The sequence below is a fragment of the Crocodylus siamensis genome, chromosome 1 (genome assembly GCF_052110815.1).
Source record: "Crocodylus siamensis isolate JL-2025a chromosome 1, ASM5211081v1, whole genome shotgun sequence".
NCBI classification, from domain to species: Eukaryota; Metazoa; Chordata; order Crocodylia; family Crocodylidae; genus Crocodylus; species Crocodylus siamensis.
Genome location: NC_143395.1, coordinates 245,750,881 through 245,773,049, shown reverse-complemented (window position 1 = coordinate 245,773,049; position 22,169 = coordinate 245,750,881). Strand labels below are relative to the sequence as shown.

General features: G+C 40.5%; 1 long non-coding RNA gene across 3 annotated transcripts in view; it reads right to left on the bottom strand.

Annotated features, from left to right (window-relative positions):
- The window catches only part of LOC149874335 (uncharacterized), a 496,867-nt gene that overhangs the window by 403,928 nt on the left and 70,770 nt on the right, over positions 1 to 22,169 (bottom strand). The window contains exons 4-5 of one of the 3 annotated variants that reach the window (XR_016443818.1): positions 5,631 to 5,804; positions 2,231 to 4,024 (exon numbers count right to left, since the gene is read on the bottom strand). The exons of the other annotated variants lie outside the window; for them this stretch is intronic. This is a non-coding gene — a long non-coding RNA (uncharacterized LOC149874335). Of the gene's footprint in view, positions 1 to 2,230; positions 4,025 to 5,630; positions 5,805 to 22,169 lie in introns of those variants that run through there. 3 annotated transcript variants of the gene reach the window in all.

The following is a 22,169-nucleotide window of genomic DNA, read 5'->3' as shown; positions in this document are numbered from 1 at the left end:
ATTGATCATTGTCCCACAAACAAATCTACACCTTAAAAAAATACAGTGATTTTGCACGTATTATTAAGAGTTAAAGGTGACTGAAATCTGAGGAATAGAGAGTTAAGTTGTCACTTCAATGTGGCACTCAGACTTCCTTCAAAACATGGGGTAAATAAATCTAGATGATGATACATCCATCCACAAAAAAACATTTAATTTCACTAGAGTTAAAAAAAACCTGAGAAATGCCTTAACTTTCATTGTAGGACAGCTGAGCTGCTTTAAGGCTTTTTTATTGTCATACTGGGTGCATCTACACATGTGCTTTACTGAGGAGTAGACTAATTAACACTGCAGTTAAACTTTTCATGCCACATGTGCACCGATATTAAATTAACTCTGCTTTAAGATACTATTGTCAGAGACAGTACTATCTTATGGTGCAATCAAATGCATGCATAGACAGTAACCACTGGGTGTAAATTGTTCCTGGTCAGCCCAGGCAACTGGGGGCCAGATCCCTGGCTCCTGCCAGTCCCTCTGCCACCTGATGCTGCTACTCGGAGCCCAGAGCTGACCTCCTGTGGCCCCTGCCAGCCTGGAGCTGCTCCAACCTGACTAAAATTCCTGCTTCCCAGGTATATGTATAGATACTGTATCCAGGAGCAGTGTTTTCTGACTCAAACAGCTCCAGAATTGTTGGAGGTTTTTGTGTCGTGTTAATTGTATGTGTACATGCACCCGGTCTGTATAAATAACAGCATTAATTCTTGATTAAGCAAATACCCCACCAATTGCAAATTTCTAGGCAATATTAAGGGCCTAGTTTTACAGGATGCCAAGGACTTGGACCTATGGTCCCATGTGGCAATTAATAATCCAAGTGTTATTAGACACAGAGCAAAATGTATAAATTTTATATACTCAGATTGTGAATTCTTAGCAACTACCTGAAGAGAGCCCAAGGTAATGTGTGGACAAAGCACTCTGAGACACTGGAACATATGTGTAACGTGCTAAATAAGTATGCAATATCTATCATTGTGACTAAATGCAAAAAAGAAAGATGGCAGGTTTAAAATTCTATGGTGGCTAATTTAAGGTTTTGTGCATGCCATTTTGAGAAACGTTTTTCATTGTCTTTTTCCCCCTAACAGTAGTTGTGGGTTTTATTTTTATTTGTTTATTTTGCCACCTTAAACTATTTAACTACAAACCTTCAATTCACCTTACTGAAGTTTTGTGTGTAAAAGTTTATTGTAAGGATTGTTAATGAGCCACCTCTGATAATTTATTTAAAATGCTTAGTGTCATAATTTAATTCTAAATGTTCTAAATACCACAATATTTTCCATATTATTTGCTTATGAGGCATCTGTAATTTGTTAAGTATATCACACTGCATACAGCATAATGGGGGAAAAATGTTGAAACCATCTTAAATTCTAATAACATAATAACTTTCTTGAACTTTGGCAAACAAAAAAAGTTACAATTTGTATGACTTAGCACCTCTACCACCTTGAAAAAAAAATAACAGGCTGCATACCTTCCAGTATCTGAAATGATTTCGAAATATAACATTGAAACCCAACCCACCTCTGACCACAACATTTGGAAAAAAGCCACCCTGACTCCGTAAAATCTACTCCTAAATCTCAATTTGTCAAATAGTGTATTAAAAACTCAGATGTTAGAATATAACACTTACTTAGCACATGGTCAATCACAAAAAGCCTGAACCTTGAAGTCAGATGATGTCTTATATATAAAAAAAAAAGGAGGGCATCTTTACATGTGCTCTAGGGTGGGGGCACTTTAAAGCACTCACAGTAGCTCATGTATTCAGCATCTTGACTAGTCAAACTGCCTCTGCCACCATTTTGAAACATCGGGATGCTAAATACATGTGATGCCAAGGCTGCTGGAGTGGGCTAATCAGCACGCTCCAGAAGACTCAATTAATTGCATGTCAGTTAGCATGCATCGGAGCAGGAGTTGTCCATGTGTATAGGTGCCCAAGGACTACAGATGCAAACCTGACAGCAGAAAATACTAGGAACTGCCAACATGTAGGTTACATTGTAATTCCTTCCCCTTAATACTTTAACCAGTATAGAACAGGTCAAAATGCAAAGTAATTTATCATCACAAAGAAGATGGTTACAATGTATAGACTGCTAAATCTGGACACTATAAAAAACAATATAAATCTTAGCCAGATGCTCAGTTTGTGTAAACTGATGAAGTTCCACTTCGGTTGCTGGATTTAATCTAGTTTATATCTACTAAGGATCTGACCACCAGTATTTTTTCTATTTTGTTTCCAAATGTCTCAAAAAAATTCTATTGCATTTTACGTAAAATATAGATTGAAACTAAATCCTTTTTGAATACTCACGAAATAAACACATTTACATCAGATGTTTTATTACAAAGTTATAATCCCATAGAATTCTGGTTAGACTCTTAGGCAGGTAACTCCTTGCATTAGTAGCACAGGTTATTTATATGTATAATATTCAACTTAAAGGAAAAGAAAGAAATTAATATATTATTTTCAAAGAAACAACTTGATGGCAATGACCAGCTGACCATATGTTTACTGATGATAGGTACTGGTAAAATGAGCCAAAATGTAGCCTTCATAGATATTGTTTATTCAGGGTATCTTTAAAATAAAAACAAAGACTTTGATCTGTAATTCAAATCACATAGCATCTTTGATTTGTCCCCTGCCCCCCCTTCCATTTTCTCCCCCAGCCCACCACCTAAAAAAAGCTCTGTCTGTAGTGGTTGGTGAGCAAAGTAAGAATCTATGCAGAGACTATCCATCACATTTCTGTCTTAATTGAATGACACCAGAATGAGATCGATAAAATGTAACAAGAGACAGCTTTGCATTTCCACACTCACTTATTCTCCCTTTCTATTACTCCTAGCCATTACCGTGACCAGAAAGCATAAGTATGGAGCTTCAACACTGCTACCAAGCCAGCTGTTAGTATATGAATAAACTTGTTAGGAAAACAATAAAACCTGTAAGACAAAAGAAGCTAAAATGTCAAATAGCCACTACAAAAAGCATTAAATGTGCTGCTTTTAAAACTGTTACACAAAGAAAAAGAAAAAAACTAGAGTAGCATATTCAGTGGCCACATTTCAGATATAATTTTCCCCTTCTCCCAAAATATGTCTACGCATCTGTGTGTGTGTGACTGACTGACATGCAGTTGTGGTGACCTCTTGGCTCAAATCGGCTAATCCTACAATACACCCAGACCAGCTGTGATTTTCCTGTTTTCAAGGATCCTGAGATCTCCAATGCATTATTGATAACCTCATCATTGTGCTAAAAGCAAAGGCTGACATAGTTATAATCCCAGACTTTTCCTGAAAAGCTCTAGCTTTGCCTAGTGGTCGATTACAAGGAGGAGTAAACCGAAAAGCAAAACCATATGTTTTAAAAGAAGGTTATATATTCATGTGCCTTGTCTACTTGGGCCTGGCACGGGGAGAAACGGGCTGAGTGAAAATGTGATCTAATTTTAACTCTTCTTTTTCTTGTTGCCAATTTATGATGATGTTCTACATTGTGTAGTGGTAAGAAATAACTATTATAGAAAAATATTGTTATAGAATTAACTCTTAAGTCAGTCTTGGAATCTTACTGTGTATTGCAGTTGTATCTGCAGCACCATAACAGAACTGGGGCCTCATTGCACATACTCTATATACACATAGCAAGTCATAGTTCTTGCCCAAAAGAGCTAACAGTCTAAATTGGAACAAACAAATGAGTAAGTTAAGAAGGGAACCAGGGCAAAAGAAAGAAAAAGAACTAAATTATGTATGCACAGGTTTGTTATACACAGATAGAAGGTTCATACAAGATGAAAACAAAAGTATATTCACTCTCCCCAAGTAGGTTGATATGTAAAGAAATGCTTAAACCAAGGTGACAAGCTGAATGCAGGCTGCAGGGCTCCTCAGGCCACAGATCTGGACTGTGATGCTCCTTGAGGACTAGATCCAAATCTACCTGCAGAGGGAAATTGAGCAACATCAGGGAGACCTGGGGGTTACTGTAGCCATCACTTGCTCCACCCCAAAATCTTCAACCCCTTCAGCTGTAAGGCCCATGAGCCATTTGTTCAAAACTCCTAACTTAAGCACCTGCATCGCAGAAAATGTTCTCTTCATGTTTCTAGGCATATTTTCATATTTCAGCTTGAAACTCAATTAGATATTAAAACAGTTGCTGTACAATTATAAACACTTCTGCCAGCCATTATTAAAATCCAGCAGATAAGACATTTCTCCTCTTAACTTCAATAAATAATTCTTCATGCCTGGTTAACTGCATTTCTTTGTTTTCTCATTACTATATGCTCGTGCTTGGTCTTCAAGCAGCCTTTTTTTTTCTTTTTACTTTGGCATTTCACAACTAAAAGCTGCACAGACAGGAGGACTGGGTTGTGATAAAACGTGACATTTTAAATCAGAAAATATTTCCTTTATAATCACTGTTTAAACAAACTAATAACAGTCTGCTGCTTTTGCTTGTGAATGTAGTTTATGGAGGTCTTGCTTCTCTAGGGCACAATTTTACTCAACAGCCTTAAAATGTATTTAGTTAATTTAACTTTCCAATGTCATATCAAAGTCTATAGCATAAGGCACAGCCTATATTCTGTTTTCCCCCAATCATATCTGAGTGAAAAAGTAGTACTTTTAATAAGGTCCAATACAGTTACATTTTCCCTTTTCATAACATTCTGAGAAAGCATTTTAATGGAAATAAGATTTCCTTGACTCTGATGTTTTAATGTTTAACAGCATGAAGCTGATAAACATTATTTATTCTGAACGTAAATTACTAAAAGTTTAAGACAGTGAATATTTTCAGTGCTATTTACTTCTGTGTTGTTAATAAAATGAAGATAAGTTTTGTGGCCATATCATACACTGGCATAGGTATTAAACCAAACCAAAACTTGTGCAGCAAATTGAATTTTCCCAAAGGAAGCACAACTCTTTAAGGCAGTGAATACTGACTGTATCATGCAGCTCTTCATTTCATCAAAACATTCATCTCTCCCGTACTTGAATATAGGCAAAAATGAAATATTATACATGATCAGTGTTATCATATACTCACATTAGATGTCAAAGTTGGCATTTGTACTACTCAAAAAAGACCACAGTTATCACCAATATCTTCAGAGTCTGCAATAATTGACTGCAATAGCAGTTAGATAGTCCTCTGGTACTTTTTTGTCCTATTGTCTGCTCTACGGAGTTGTAAGGAAATTCTGCAATTTCCGTACAAAAGTTCTCCATTACAGCCACTCTGGGATAGGACCCCCGCAACATTAGATGACAGAAATATAGATTGAAAAACCTGAGAAGCTATATCCTGACTTCTCCCAGGTAAATACTGTGGTTAGGAACAGAAATTACACATAAACTGGTATAAGTGATCAGAAACTGGTTCAAATCTATAACACAACAGAAGTTCAGTGCACATGAACAGCTTTCAAAATGATCGAAACTGATTTAAGATAAACCTGGATGTATGTAGCATTGGACTTAACTGATTTATTGAACTTCTGTTCCAGATCCCCTCCAAATTCAAATTAACTTACAGTTCCCCAACATCCCAGGATGCTTTGCACCTCCCTGGCAAACTCCCCCTCGGAGGATGCACAGTCTATCCTTGGTCCAAGCTGCCTGCTCCAGCCAAGCATGGAAGCATGCTGTATGCCAGGTGTATGTAGGAGTATGGTGCATCCTTTGAAAGCAGCCTCCTAAGTTGGTATCTGATGAAAAAATAACTGTCAATTTTGGTTCCTACTAGAATTGTGCTAAAGCTGACAGCAAACATCTGAAAAAGATCACACATGCACATATATATTATATAAGTTATAGGCCAGGTGTCTTTGAACCCAATGTGCATAGGATTTGAACAAGCTCAGTCTCAAAGAGAAACCACAAACTCAGAATCATAGAAAATTAGGCTTGGAAGGGACCTCTGGTGGTCATCTTGTCCAACCCCCTGCTCAAAGCAGAACCATCCCCAACTAGATCATTCCAAGCAAAGCTTTGTCTAGCCGGGTCTTAAAAACCTCCAAAGATGGAGAGACCACAACTTCTCTGGGCAGCCTATTCCAGCGCTTTACTACTCTCCTAGTGAAAAAAGGTTTACCCTAATATCCAACCTAAGATTCCCTTGCTGCAACTTGAGACTATTGAAAACATCACACGATTTCATTATAAAGGTACAGATTCCTACCCCTTTCTTTTTCCTTCTGGTAAACTTGGTAAAACTTTTGATGACTTAGTCTGTATTTCAAATTTACAATGAAATTCACACAGCTCTATTCCTGTGTGTCTTAACAAACTGGAGTACTGGTTCACCAACAGTTTTATTCTGAAGACTATTTCTAAGACTAAGAAAAATGTGATCTCATCAACTATTACCCTTCCTAAGCAATCATCTCATTCTTTGCTTGGTTCTCAACCTGCTTAATATTCTATATATCATCATGAAGGGATCCTTGGAATAGAATCTGAGAATAAGTATGTTAAAGTATCTAATGCTAGAAAGCAAAGTATCATATGCTCAAATTCTCCACTGGAATTCACATGTTCAGATCCTTTTACTTTATTCACTGGGGCCCAAGTTTTTCTTGCAAAAGCAAAAACACTTCCTCTCTACAAAAAGTACATACGTACTTTTGTCAAATGTTCAGCTACCTACTACTACTAGGATGAGAAAGTCTCTCAGAAGTTATGTCAGACGTGTCTGAATTCTCCTTGAATATTAGTTGATATAATGAACACTAAGTAAGGTGCACAGATAATCTTTGTACGTTCATTCCTATTGACTGCATGGGGCTAGAGGTGCAAAACCCAAGGTCTACAGCTTAGATGGTGGTGGTGGCCAGGCAGGCAGCTGCAGAAGTCATTTCTGTGTCTCCTCTTAAGTGGGCACCTGGGACTGATGGCCTGGTTACCCACTTCTAGTTACGTTACTGCAAGGTGCCAAGTAATTCTCCAAGTCTCTTTTTAAACCCAAATCAGGGCCTAAAGAAGATAGGGGCAAGAGATCAACTCTCAAGATAGCCTTAAATGTACAGGTCATCATAACCTGAAGTTAGACCCAGAAATAGGAGGCTTCAAAAGTATCCTTAAAGCTGTCTTATACAGCTTCCTGATGCATTCAAAGTTGAAGACCCTGGCCAAATGTCTGAGGGCTGAAACCATTATATAAAGGTTACCATTAATAACTCAACAGTCATGTCTGTGGCATCTGAAGTTCATTGAGTGTACCAAGAGGGGTATATACATGCATATTCAATTCTATGGCAACTGTTGTAAAAGATTTATTTGTAATCAGAGTGTATACATATATACAGCCCCTCACTCTCTCTCTCTCTCTCTCTCTCTCTCTCTCTCACACACACACACACACACACACACACACACACACACAGATAAAATATAGTTAAAGGATAGGAAGGTAAGGGAAAGCTTAAAAAAATCAACATATGTTAAACATCAGCTAGGGAAGACAGATGAAAATACAAGTTAACATTAAACTTGCTATTATAAATTTCACAAAGAAATATTTTATTATAAAAAGTTCAAATTGCTTTCCCAACTTCAGCCATCATTAAAACCCTAAAGAACTGCAGTTTTCATTAACTGTAAAACACAATCATTTACATTTAAGAGATTCAGCATTGTCTGGAAGCTTATGGAGCCATGGGACCATGCAGTGTTCAAAATTACTGGGGCATTTCCACTCTGTAGGAATGTTCATTTTCCTAACTGAAGCATTGCTTTAAAAAAGAAAGAAACTTCTTACAAATTTAAAACTGTTCTACCTACCAAGACATACACATAACAGTAAATCCTTTCAGTGCTAACTGACACATCTGTCCCTGTCTATTCTCAACAATTTTACCTTTTTGGAGAATAAATTTTTAAAAGTTGCTATTAATTAGCTTATAAATCATTTTAAAGTTTAACTCCGATCATATTCTACTTGGTACTGCTGAAGGCACTGCTATATCTTAAAATGTTGCATATTTATGAAATATATTTTAGTGTAATACTGAGGTAACAAGAAATAAAAATAACACTTCAAAAAATCAAAAACCCAGAATAGTAACATACCATATTAAAATAAAGATAAATGGGTGCATAAACCAAGATCACTAAAATACACTGTCATTATTAATCCAATCCTGCATGCACTGAAACCAGTGGAAATGGGCACCATTCCTGAAACTGTTTATAAAAGTCCATACAAATATTGCTTGAACTATTTTATGTTTCCATGTATTTGTATTTATCCGGTATTTTGCTTTTTTCTCTTCACTGTTCTACAATTCAGCTTGATATACATAACAGTGCCTTTCATTTAAGATAATCTAACTCATACTTCCCCCTTCATACTAATCCTTTTATTCTGATACACCCTCAATAAATGATTCTTCATAGCAGATTTCCATCACCTAACATATTTTCTTTAATTATAAAGGAAGCAATTTTTTTCAGGTTACTTGTGGAACAGATTGTTACTTCTTGTTTTTTCCCTGACCTGGAAAATATTTACATGGCATTAAAAATATCAATCATTTGGAAAACAAGAATAACTAACTACACTGCATCAAAACCAGTTCTATTGGCAGGTACAACAACTGTAATGTAGAATCCTGTACTATACAGCTGCTGCAAAATACAGTGAACTTCAATCTAAGAGGCATTTTTTAAAGTGGCAAATGACTAGAGTACTTATAAATACACCTGTTGACTAAGACCCTAATAAATATTTCAAGATAAAAGACTGAAACATAAATTCAACGACTTTGCATGATATTAAGATATTCTTTTAAAAACTACTTCATTCTCACGGACAGATAACTTTTAAATTATTTAAGGAAGATCAAAGTTATGCTAGACATTGCCATTGGAGTTCTCACATTTCTGTAAAGCAATTACCACAAGCAAACAAAACAAATAAAAAAGTGGCACACTGCCACTTAGAATATTTATAGAGAAGAAGAACATACAGATGGATCTTGAATTTAATACCGTAAGGCCATTAAGTAGCATCAAATGAAAAAAAGCAATAATGTTGTTACTAATTACTGACAATTAGCCTAAATACAACAATTAATATTAGGGAATATAATCTCTACTCTATGAATTATTAAAAGTTTTTTAAACCATTTAAGTACTTAAAGGAAAATGGAAACACTTCAGGAAAATGGAAAAACATATGGTTATGATTTCCTATCCCAAATACCCTATTTCTTCGTATTGAAAAAAAAGAAGTGTTAAATGGGTCAATAAAAGCATGAGCCTTCAGTGAAGGACCATGATCAGAAAGTTTATTTTCTTATGCTTCAATAACCTTGTAAGTTGTTTTCATTAAATAAAGTCCTACTGGAAAAGCTGGGAGTATTAGTGATATTTCTCATATTATTGTACAGGGATTATCAACTGTATGTTTATACTATAATATCATGTCATGCTCCAACTTTTCATTTACTCTTTTCCACCTCTTTTCTCCACCCCTCTGCTCAAAAAGCAAAACCTTTATCTCGTTCTTTCTAACTCTCCTCTCAGCCAGAGTTTTCTTGACATTGATGAAATGCAGCATCACCTACTGTCATTGGTGGAAAGCAATGTCAGTACAGATGTCTCCAGAGGAGCCTTGCCTCATGCATTCTCTGTCTGCCACAGCTTTGTGTGTTGCTGGCTTCGTAGCGTAAGGTGAACCAAGCATACAAAATGTTTTAATTGGTACAGCTACTCAGGAACAACCTTCATGAGTGCTGAAAAGTGCAAATGTCTGACATCAGTGACAGTTTACCCAACATTATAACCATAAAGAGTCATATGATCTAATACTAAACTTTTCTGAAACTCCATGTAAAGCTGGAAACATATTTGCTAATACATGTAATCCCTAAATTACTGTTTTCCCCACGCTTGCCTGCATTTGGGCATTATTAAAATTCAACTGTTGATTAGAAAAGCTGAAGAAAGAGTTGGTGTTTTGCAAGTGCCTGATGCCTTTTAAAAGCAATTAAATAATATTAATAAATGCATTTAAGAACTAAAATATTTGCCGAGCACCCCCTCAAAAAAGCCAACTGAGTAAGGTTATGGAGTTGAATCATCATCTATATCAATTTATAGACTTTGGGTGCTTGAAGCACAAATAAACCTTCTGAAGGGTTTTAGCCACAAGGAGATAAGATCTCTCTCTGGGGAGACTGCTAGAAACTGCTCCATTGCCTTTGTGCAGACTACTGGAATGTGCTTGCTTTTCATTTATTTCTTTGTGTCTGGCACTCTGGCCTCACAGGCAGTGTCTTAAGCCATGCAGGGTCAGGGCAAACAGAGAACTGCATTCATGGACAGATCAAGTTTATGTGAGAATCTGCTCCTCCTGTGCCCTCAATTTCCATTTGAATTGTTAATAAAATCTCAGCCTGAAAGCACATGATCCCATCAGTGGGGAAGTCATGCAGAGAATCCTCCAGCTCAGAAAAACAAAATTTTCTTTATCTTTTTCATCCTCCTCCTGCATTCGTGGGAATTATGCCATGTAACCCCTCCTAAACCAGCCCCCTACCCCCACCACAACACCTGATTGCCAGTGAGCAGCTTACATTAAAAAAAAGAGAAAAGACACAAAAGAAACATTTGTACAGCCACAGCAAAAAAGACAACCACAATCATTTCACCTTCCTACCAGTTTACAGGTCGGACACCTTTGGGTGAAAAAAACACAGACATTTAATTTTTTAAGTTAATTTCAAACAGCTAATAACATTGGGTGGAAGACTTTCCCACAGCTTTGTAACACTGCATGAACTACAGGGCCACAGAGATAATAAAAGGTCATAAATAAAGCAAAGAACAGAGGCATACCCCAATTAATTTGGACTCCCTATGCAAAAAATGTACAGGAATAAGAGCCGATATTGCTGCAGGCATCAGGCATGCATCTCCTAACCTTGCCATGGTCTAACTGGGCCTCTTGTTTCTTCTGCCTTTGCTCCTTGCAAACTGTTTTAATATTGAATGCTTTCCAGAGGGATGGGCTGATGAACGAAAACATGAATTTCCTGCTTGCCCTTTAAGGTGGGTTAAAGGGGTGCTACCAATCAATTACTGAACAAAATGAGAATGAGACTAAAGATTTCACAGAGTAAATGTCTTACACTTTACGTCCTGTTTTTTTAATTGAAGTAGCCCTCTTTTCCCCCTAAGCAATACTATCTGCTTAGAAAAAAAGTATAAAATGTTTTTCAAGTAACTCAGGGATAAAATATAACCATCCAGTTGGTCTTCGGCTTTGAGTACAACAATGACTGTGCTAAACATGTAACAGGCTTATATGCCGGGGTTTGGTTACCCCCATAACCTTCCCTCTGCCACAACCGCATTTTGATGGCAAGCTGCTTCTGCCTCTAGTCATCATTATCATGATTTTAAAAATGTTGTGAATGCTCTGACTTCGGGACTGATTTTGCCACTGTTTATATTCACTGAGGATTTCTTCTTTATTGAATTTTTCCCTTGGCTTAAGAAAGAGATACATCAGTGAGTAGGGATGTAGCTTTTAGATTATAAAATCCTTGAGGCAAAGACTGCACTGGCATGGTTCTAAGCTGAATAATGACACTTTGTAAAAATAATTATCTTTTATTTTAATGTTTGTCTTCCTCTAAAAATTAGCACAAATATTTTAGGTGGTGCAAAATATATTATGTGATACATTCACAACAAATCAATAGGCAATAGTCTAGCAGTTGCTTAGCTATGACCACTTTCAGTAACTGCAGAACAGCTTCCACTATGAGGCTGATTTTTCACACCTTAACTAGAGCAGGCTGAATTAGTCCCTCTCTGAGTAAGGTAGCCCATAAATTTAGCTTGAAAATAGGTTGTGGAATTTTTTTTTTATTATTAATTAGTTCATTAGTCACAATTCTTTGAACAATGTGTGCAAATATATTTGACCCTCTGACATGCTTTTAAGCTTTTTGATATGAATAATCATTATTTGTCATTCACGCCATATGACTGGCCACTTAATTCACAATATATTGTTCCTTTTTCCTAAACTGGATGACCTAAGCTGTATAGACAGACAGCTGTTTTACTGGTTCCCAATTCTGTGCAGACATTTAGAACCATCTGAGGAAACTACCACAAGATTGATGTCATAAACCTGCTAAAATGGCACTTCCAATGCAAATGATCATGTGATCACTGGTTAGAGTTTACTTTTGCACATCTTTTACTGGTTTCAGAAAGGTCTAAGTATTTAAAAACCTCCACAAAGAGCATCAGAAGTAAAAAGTTTCATTAAATCAACAGGTACACATTGAAAGCACACACTGCTCATTTTATAGAACTTCAAGCTGTGCACTATCATCTAAGAGTAAGACAAGATGCTTACATGGTTTCCTACCAAAGTCCACTGCTTCCTTCAAACCTTCTTTAATGAGGCCTTGAAGTTTAGAGCAGTGTGTCTTCCTGTGCCAGAACACCCTCTATTCCCATAGTTTTCAACCAGAGTGTTACAAGACCCTTCCAGGAGTGCCATGGTATGGGCCTTGCCATTGCAACCAGGTGAAACTCGCTCATGTGCCTTGTGCATAGTCAGTTCAGGCATGAAGGCACGCTCCGATCTCCATTAGGGTTATTTGACCTGAAGCAGACAGGAGGAGGAGGAGCAGGCAGGAGCACCTGGTCCTGCCACAGCCCTTTCCCATCCAATCCTGCATGGTATCTCCCAGAAACAAATATGCAGAGCAGGTGGAACTGTCCTCTGCTTTTGGGATGAGCATGGGGGCCTAACTGGGAAGGGCTGCAGTGAAAACTGGTGCCTCTGTCTGCTTTAGGCTTGTCAAATAACTCTAATGCAGCCAGGAGGACATACCCTGCACCTCAGTCCTTCTCAGTCCAGCTGAGCAGAAGGTACATAGCACCTCAGCTGAGAACCACTGAAGTATGTTGGGGGAGTGCAACAATGGTTCTCAGCTGGGTTGCTGTCAAAATCAAACAAGTTATGGATGGCTGCCGTGAATCTAAAAAAAGGTTTAAAACTGATACTTTATTCATTCAAATACCTCCTTAAACCTCATTTATTCTGTGTATCTTATCAATGATAGCTCATATTCCAAGGAGATGCTGAAAGGAACAGCTGAAAACAAAAATAAGGGACAGGGTTATGATCTTCTCACAGAGCAGAACAACAAGATAGCATGTGTTGATTCTTTGGGGTGGTTTCTTATAAGTGGTTTCTTATAAGTACCTTTGGTGTATCATGCACAGGTCTAATTTATCTAGCTATTTTAGCATATCTACAAATTCAGCTTACTTCTTGTTCCCTTTTTGAAGGAGACCCCATGTCTCATATGACAAAGCCTTCTTTTTCAGTGTGCTTTCAGTATATACAAGATATAAGCTAAACCTCTTACTGTAGTAGCCTTTTTATATATTTCATTGCTAAGTAAAATGCAGACCTCTGGAAGTGGGAAGATACTGTTAAGATCTACCACATAAACCAGGGGTACTCAATCCCTGCCACTACTTCCCTGCCACCAAATTTCTAAGCCCTACAGGGCTAGCTCAGCCCTGTGCAAAGAAGGATTAAGGCACATTCCTATGTGGCTGGATCCAGCTGGGGCCTGAAGCAGCCACAGGGGCCTGGCTGGGGCCAATGTAACTGCACAGGTTTGGGCTTCAGACACTTCCCATGTGGCTGCTTTAGGCCTTCGGCAGTTCTGGATGGGCTGTTTCCACGTGGTTGCATCCACCCCAGCTTGGCCAGATCAGGGTCATGGATCATGGATCAGGGTCAGGGTCATGGATAGGATGCAGCCCACAAACAGACCTGGGACCTTTCATCCAGCCCATAAGCTGAAAAGGTCAGGCAACAATGAAACCATTATGTTCATGGTCCTTCACAAGGCAGACAAATCAGATATGAGGCTTGAAGTTTTGGAGTTCAAAAATGCAAACTTCAGCAAGCTCAGGTCACTAGTAGGGAATGTGCTGAGGGGACAGGGACCTTAGGCAAAAGGAGTGCATGAAGAGTGGTTGTTCCTACAGGTCACAATCCTTAAAGCAAAAACAAAGTCCATTCCCATGTGGAGGAAATGTAGCAAAAGGGCTAGGAAGCACTCTTGGCTAAACATAGAAACCATGGTCTTCTTAAGAAAGAGGCGTGCATTCAATGGAAGCTAGGGACAGCCTCCAAGGAGGACTATATAACTATCACTTGCACTTGTAGGGGTTAGATTAGAAATGCTAAGGCAGTGAGCGAACTAAAATTAGCAATGGAAATTAAGGACAACAAGTCCTTCTTTAGGTATGTAGGGAACAGGAGGAAAATAAATGGGAGTGTGGGGCCATTGCTCAACAACTCAGGACAGCTATACAATGGCACTCAGGAGAAAACTGAACTCCTAATTGACTATTTTGCCTCAATCTTCGACCAGGTCAAGGGGTAAATTCACCAGCTAGGGTACAGAATGAGCAGGGTTCAAATGACCACCTTCCTACTATTGCCGTAGAAGTGGTATGTGATCAATTAAAGACACTGGATGTATATAAGTCAGCAGGTCCAAATGAACTTCATCCAAGAGTGCTGAAAGAGCTGCCTGAAGTCATCGTTGGACTCCTGGCAAAGCTCTTCCAAAACTTGTGGCACTCTGTGGAGGTCCCCAAGGACTGGAAGAGGGCCAATATTATGCCCATCTACAAGAAGGGAGGAGGGAGGACCTGGGTACTATAGGCCAATTAGCCTAACTTCTATCCTTTGGAAAATCCAGGGAAAATTCATTAAGGAATCTATGTGCAATAGGCTTGTAGAAGGTAGGATTCTGAATGACAGCCAGCATGGCTTCATCATGGGCAGATCTCATCTTACCAACCTCATCTCCTTTTGACTTGCCACCCTGGATAAGAGAAAGGAGGTTGACAGTATATACCTCAACTTCCAAAAAGTTTTCGATCAAATATCCCACAATGTTCTTGCAAGAATATTGGAAGACTGTAGGCTTAATTGCAAGACAGTCAGGTAAAGAGGAAACTGGCTGTGGGGTAGGAGGCAGAGAGTTCTAATGAATGGATCTGTGTTATCTTGGTGGGAAGTGACTAGTGGTGTCCCGCTGGGCTTGGTGCTTAGTCCAGTGCTATTCAACATCTTCATCAATAATTTGGATGTGGGAGTGAAGAGCTCACTAGTCCAGTTTGTGGATGACACCAAATTATGGGGAAGCATGGGCACACTTGAAGATAGGCTACAGATACAGGCAGACCTACACAGGCTTGCAAGTTGGGAGGACCAGAACTAGATGAAGTTCAACATCGAGAAATGTAAAATGCTCCACCTTGGGACAAAAAATCCTCTGCACACCTACAGGCTTGGCAAGCCAACCTGACCTGCACTATGAATGAAAGAGACCTGGGGGTAATTATTGACCACAGTATGAACGTGAGGCGGCAGTGCAACACTGTAGCCAGCAGGGCCAACAATACCCTGGCATACATCAATCAATGCACCTCCAGCAAAACCAAAGAAGTGATTCTTTCACTCTACTCAGCATTGGTGAGACTGCAGCTGGAGTACTGCATCCAGTTCTGGGTGCCGCTCTTTAACAAAGACATGGTAGATCTTGAGAGAGTCCAGAGAAGGGCCACCCATGAGTTCAGACACTTGTGTGGCAAGCCATACAAGGAAAGGCTGAGGGATCTGGGACTCTTCAGTCTGAAAAAGAGAGGGCTGAGAGGGGACTTGGTAGCAGCTTACTATTAACTACATCGGGGCATACATCAAGGGCCTGGTGAATAACTGTTCACCAGGGCACCCTTGGGGAAAACTAGGAGCAATGGTCACAAACTCCTGGAAGACCATTTTAGGCTCAACGTTAGGAAAAAGTACTTCACAACTAGGGTGTCCAGACTGTGGAATAAGCTCACTCCAGAGGTGGTACAATTGCCTACCCTGGAAATGTCCAAGAGAAGATTAGACCTTGATGGGATCACCTGACCCCAGTTGTCTTTCCTGATTGGTGCAGGGGGCTAGACCCGATGATCTTCCAAGGTCCCTTCCAGCTTTACAATCTATGAATCTATGAAAAAAAACAAAACACTGCAGTGCTGAAGGAGTCATTCACCCTTTTAAACTTAGTGAAGGCAAGGTAGCTTGATGGTCTCACACAAGTTAGCAGGTCCAGGTAAACTCTATGTTCTTCCACATCAGACTAACCTTACATGAAAACTACACATTACCTTATACAATCTGACATCCCCACCCTTTATCACAGTCTCAACAAAGAGCATGAGGCAAATTTCTGTTCAGTAAGACACCCGATGTTGTAGTTATTATATGATTATTATTTGTATTTTGATAATGCCTAGGAAAAAAAGAGTTTAAGTCAGAGCCCTATTGTACAAACCATGAAACAGTCCCAACTACAAAGCATTTACAATTCAAGAGTAAAAGCCAAAAAAGCTCAACTGATTCCAGCAGAGCCAGGTTTGACTAAGAGTAATTAAGGGACATACTGAATAAAGGAACTCTAAGCTGAATTTGTTACCCTTCAGATTGCAGCCTCTCCAGCACAAGACAGTGCTATACAGAGATCTCTGACTGAATTGTGCACAAGCTAGCTCCAGAGATGGAAGCAGCAAAATATGGTGTGGAAGTAGCATGCAAGCAGAACTGGAAAACTGAAAAACCTCAGTCCAGACAAGCGGGGATTTGCACTTGCAGTTGCAGGGCACATTGTCCTGGTGTGGGCAAACTGCCCATGCCCACCTTCTTCTGTTTCCCAGCCAGGCTCCATGTGCTGCAGGGGGGTGGGGGCTGGCTGGGGAACAGGGTGCCTCAATGTGGTGCTAGCTAGCAGGCAGCCCACATGCTGAGGCATGCTGAACCCCAGCCAGTCAGGGAGTGGCACATGGAGATGGGGGAATAGGCAGTCCTGGGCCTCAGCGCAGGGGCTCTCCAGGATGTGGAGATGGGGCCACAAACCACACATGTCTGCATGTGTGGACATGGCAAGGGATGTCTGCATGCAACTGCCTGGAACCATAGACATACTGCAAGTGATCTAACTAAGGTTATCCTACAGAAAGCCTTACAGTCTTCTGACTCCCAGTCCAGTGCCTTAAACACAAGAGTACCTTTCCTCTATATTAGCCAGTCTCCTAACTCACTAACATTTTCCATAAATAAAAGCACATTTTCTAGACCTTATTTATATGCTCCAAACCATGACCTCCACCCCTAAAACAAAATACATAGCAGGAGTTTACTTAAGGTGAATATCAAGAAAATTCCAGGACTTTTGTCAGTGATATCTTATACTAGCTACATGGTTGGGATAGACTTAGGTGTGCTTTTGGGTACCAGATTCACTTCCTGAGACTTTAGCAAAAGGTATCTAGTACTTGAAATCTCATCTAATCTCTTGCATAGTTTTCACACAACCACAGCTATAACATCACTCCCACATTACCAATAAAATGCAACATTCTGAAGATATGGGTCATATCATGTGACTTTGCAGTGGCCTCTGAGCTTTGTGTTAACCACATCTCTGCATTTCTTAACATCCATTTTACTACTTCAACCTTCATGTAGTAGAAATCCTTCATGAATTTCTAATGAATGCTCTGCATCTACAATAAGAAAAAGGATAAATATACAACTTATTTCAAGTGAGTCTTTTTTTAATTAAATACTCAAAATTTCTATAGATATACCAGACCACTATGAAAAAAATCTATAAGATTACACATTTACCTGTTTTAAATAATATAACGCTATCATTTCTAAAATGTAATGTTAATTATTACCTTATTGTATGAGAAACTGGTTAGAATGCAGCAGTACATATGTCCTTAAGGTACTGTACCATAATAGCATAAATATTCCCCCCCCCATTGAATGTAAAGCATTAAAGATTTATACACACTAATAGCAATAGTAACTTTACTTTGCTGTTAACATGCTTCTTTATTATTGGGCTATCAAATAGGATTTATTTTTTGAAAATCAAACAGTAAAACTATTAGAAAAAATGTTATTTTTGTAGCTCACATTTTGTTTCCATATCAAAAGTACATAAAGGAAAGGTACTTGTGTATTTTCATGAGCTTCAGAAGACTATCAAAGACATTACAAAGTTAACTCACAATCGCACACACACTTGATCCTTTGCCTGTGCTTTACATTCCAGCATTCACTAGCATATTCTACCCCCAATTAGTTGAGGGGTGAGATTATTAATTGTGTCAAATTAAGTGGTGGTTTGGTAATGCTAACAACTGAATCTCTGAACCTGGCTTCAGATACATATTGTTAACCTTATTGTTAACCAGGTTCAAATTTGGACAGGAAATTAAATGAAAATTATGGTATTTTTAAAGAAGTGGTTGCTGTATTACTCTGAAGTCAGGCAAGATAGAACAGGGAGTCGCCTTCGAAACTAAGGGCACCTATAGACATGCTCTGAGGTGGGGGGGGCACTTTAACTAGAACAGCTCTGAGAGCTACTTTAATTAAAGCACCTGCAGTGTCATGTGTATTCAGCTCTCAGAGCTGCTCTTTCTTTTCTTGCCAGTAAGTTTTTTTTTCATTTCTTCATTTTTTACAGGGTGCCCACCAAAATCACAGAGCCCAAAACTGTAGCTTAAATACCTTTAAGCACCGCTATAATTAAAGTGCCCACAATGTTACATGTATTCAGCATCCTGCATTTCAAAATGGTGTTGGAGGTGCTTTAACTAAAGCTTGTTCAATAGACTTTAGTTAAAGCACCCCCACCACCATTTTGAAATGCAGAGATGCTGAATACACATGACAGAGGCTGCTGAAGCATGCTAATTAGCATGCTCCAACAGACTTGCAGCAGACTCAGTTAATCAAGTCTGTTCTGATGCGTGCTAATTAGCATGTCAGAGCAGAGGTCCATCATGTATATAGGTGCCCCTCAGTGGTTCAGAAAGGTGTGCGCTCTTGTAGGGAGCAACCTACTTCATCACATGCTTCAATGAAGGACTTTTATAGCTAGGGATCTACTGAATTCAAGGATGTGCCCAGCCAATTTCACAAGCAGATCCTGGGGCCAAATGCCATTTTCTCAGGCTGAGTGCAGCTGCCTGCCCTTGCCTCTCTCCCATACCTCTAATTGGCTGGAGGGCCCCGGAAGTCCCACCGTTCCCTACAGATTGCCACATGACCCAAAACAGCATCTTAATTACTCGGATTAAGCATGGGAAAGTCATTAATACATATGCCATAAGACATGGATTAATGGCTTCCCCAGGCTTAATCAGGGTAATTGCAGGTAATTCCCCAGGTTTAATTAGCTGGAGTTTTGGGTTCTCTGATTTTGGCATATACCCTGCCAAAAAAACCCCAAAACTTACTGGCAAGAAGTGAAAAGGGCAAGAAGCCCTGTAGTCTTGGAGAATGTTGGAAAGGTGGGGAAGACAGAAGGGGAAGGCAGAGGGTAGAAGGGAAGAGGGTGGAGTAGGGTGGGGTGGGGCTGCTTGCAGCAGGAAGCATGGAGGCTGCAGACAATGACTGAAGCCTCTGCACCTTTTGTTGCAAGCAACCTCACCCTGCTCTGCTCCCCTTGAGCCCTCCCCACCTCCCACCCCTTCCCAATGCTCCAAGACTCCCCACCCCTTTCTCTGCTTGCCAGTAAGTTTTGTTTTTTCTTTTCTTTTCTTTTTTTCAGTGAGCCCACCAAAATAGTTTCATAGTTTCTAGGGTCGGAAGGGACCTGAGCAGATCATCTAGTCTGACCCCCTGCCATGGCAGAAAGAATACTGGGGTCAAATGACCCCAGCAAGATGTTCATCTAACCTCCTCTTAAAGACCCCCAGGGTAGGGGCCAGCACCACTTCTCTTGGAAGCTGGTTCCAGACCCTAGCCGCTCTGACTGTGAAGTAGTGCCTCCTGATATCTAACCTAAACCTACCCTCTGCCAGCTTGTGACCGTTATTCCTGGTCACTCCTGGCAGTGCTCGGGGAAACAGTGACTTCCCCAATGCCTGCTGATTCCCCCTGACTAGTTTATAACAGGCCACAAGATCCCCCCTCAGCCTTCTCTTGTGGAGGCTGAACAGGTTCAGGTCCCGCAGCCTCTCCTCATAGGGCCTGCCCTGTTGTCCCCTGATCATACGAGTGGCCCTCCTCTGGACCCTCTCCATGCTGTCGACATCCCTCTTGAAGTGTGGTGCCCAGAACTGGATGCAATACTCCACTTGTGGCCTGACCAGTGCTGCATAGAGGGGGAGGATCACCTCCTTGGACCTGCTCGAGATGCATCTGTGGATGCATGCCAAGGTGCGGTTGGCCTTCCTTACTGCCTCTCCACACTGCCGGCCCATGTTCATCTTGGAGTCAATGATGACCCCCAGATCCCTTTCCACCTCCGTGCTGACAAGAGGGGAGTTCCCCAACCTGTAGGTATGGTGCCGGTTGTTCCTCCCGAGGTGCATCACCTTGCACTTGTCTGTGTTGAAACCCATCCTATTCTCGTCCACCCACCCTTGTAACTTGTCTAGGTCTGATTGTAGCCTGTTGCATCCTTCCAATGTACCCACGTCCCCCCACATCTTAGTGTCATCAGTAAATTTGAACAGGGTGCTTTTTACCCCCTCATCCAAATCGCTGATGAAGATGTTGAACAGTGCGGGCCCGAGGACTGAGCCCTGCGGAACCCCACTGCCCACGTCCTTCCAGGTTGAGAAGGACCCATCTACTACCACCCTCTTGGTGCAGCCCTCCAGCCAGTTGGCGACCCATTTGACTGTGTGGGTGTCTACACCACAGCCCCCCAGTTTCTTAATGAGAACAGGGTGAGAGACAGTGTCAAAAGCCTTCTGGAAGTCCAGGAAGATTATATCCACTGCTACCCCTGCATCTAATGATCTGGTGATCTGATTGTAAAAGGCCACCAGGTTGGTCTGACAGGACCTGCCACTGATGAACCCATGTTGGTTGCCCGTAAGCATGCAGTCTCCTGTTGACCCCTCCTGGTTGTGTGCCAGCATAATTTTCTCAAACAGCTTGCCTAGGATCGAGGTGAGACTAACCGGCCTATAGTTTCCCGGGTCCTCCTTCCTGCCTTTTTTGAAGATGGGGACCACGTTGGCCCTCTTCCAGTCCTCCGGTACCTCACCAGAGCACCACGAGTGCTCATAAAGTTGTGCCAGGGGACTTGCAAGGACCTCGGCCAGTTCCTTTAGAACTCTAGGGTGGAGATTATCCGGGCCAGCTGACTTGAATACGTCCAACCCCTCCAGAAGCTCCCTAAATAAATCTTCGCTAACCCGTGGCCCAGGTGTGTCTTCCCCAGGGCCCGAGGGGGGCCCAGCAGGGAGGTGGCTGTTCTGGTCCCTACTTAGGAAGATGGAGGCAAAGAAATCATTAAACATGTTAGCTTTACCATCTGGTGTGACGACCAAGTTTTCCATGTCGTCCTGCAAGGGCTCCACATTACCCGGGACCTTCTTTTTACTCCCTAAAATCATGGAGACTACCATTTTTCAGAGCCTATCATTTTTTGTGGAACCTGACCAAATTTGCCTTTTCTGCAAAAATTGCATAATCATGAATTTGGTAGCTCCCTATTTATAGCATCTGACTAAGTAAGCTGTTGCCTGTAGAAGTTCATGCCTCTCTAAACCACTTAGTCTCTAAGTTGCCAACCATATCCTTTCTTCAGCATTACTTAATCTATACTTTCATCTTCCCCCTGGAAAAACACACCTTAGAATATAGGGGACTGGTGGGGGCACATGTGCCCCCCCCCAACAGGGCCTTCCCCACCGCTGCCAATGCCCCTGACTTCTACAGGTGCTTGCCAGTCCTGTCCCCACCACCAGTGGCATCTGCGGTTGCTCTCCCAGACTCGAGGCACCAATCACCCATGCCTTAGAACATTACCATATGCTATAAAAATATTAATATACCTGATGATTACTTTTTCATTAACCTATACAAAAATCTCTTGCTAGCTGGTTATAAAAATATTAATATACCTGATGATTACTTTTTCATTAACCCATACAAAAATCTCTTGCTAGCTGAAATGTGAGCCTGCCCTTCTTTGGGGTGACAG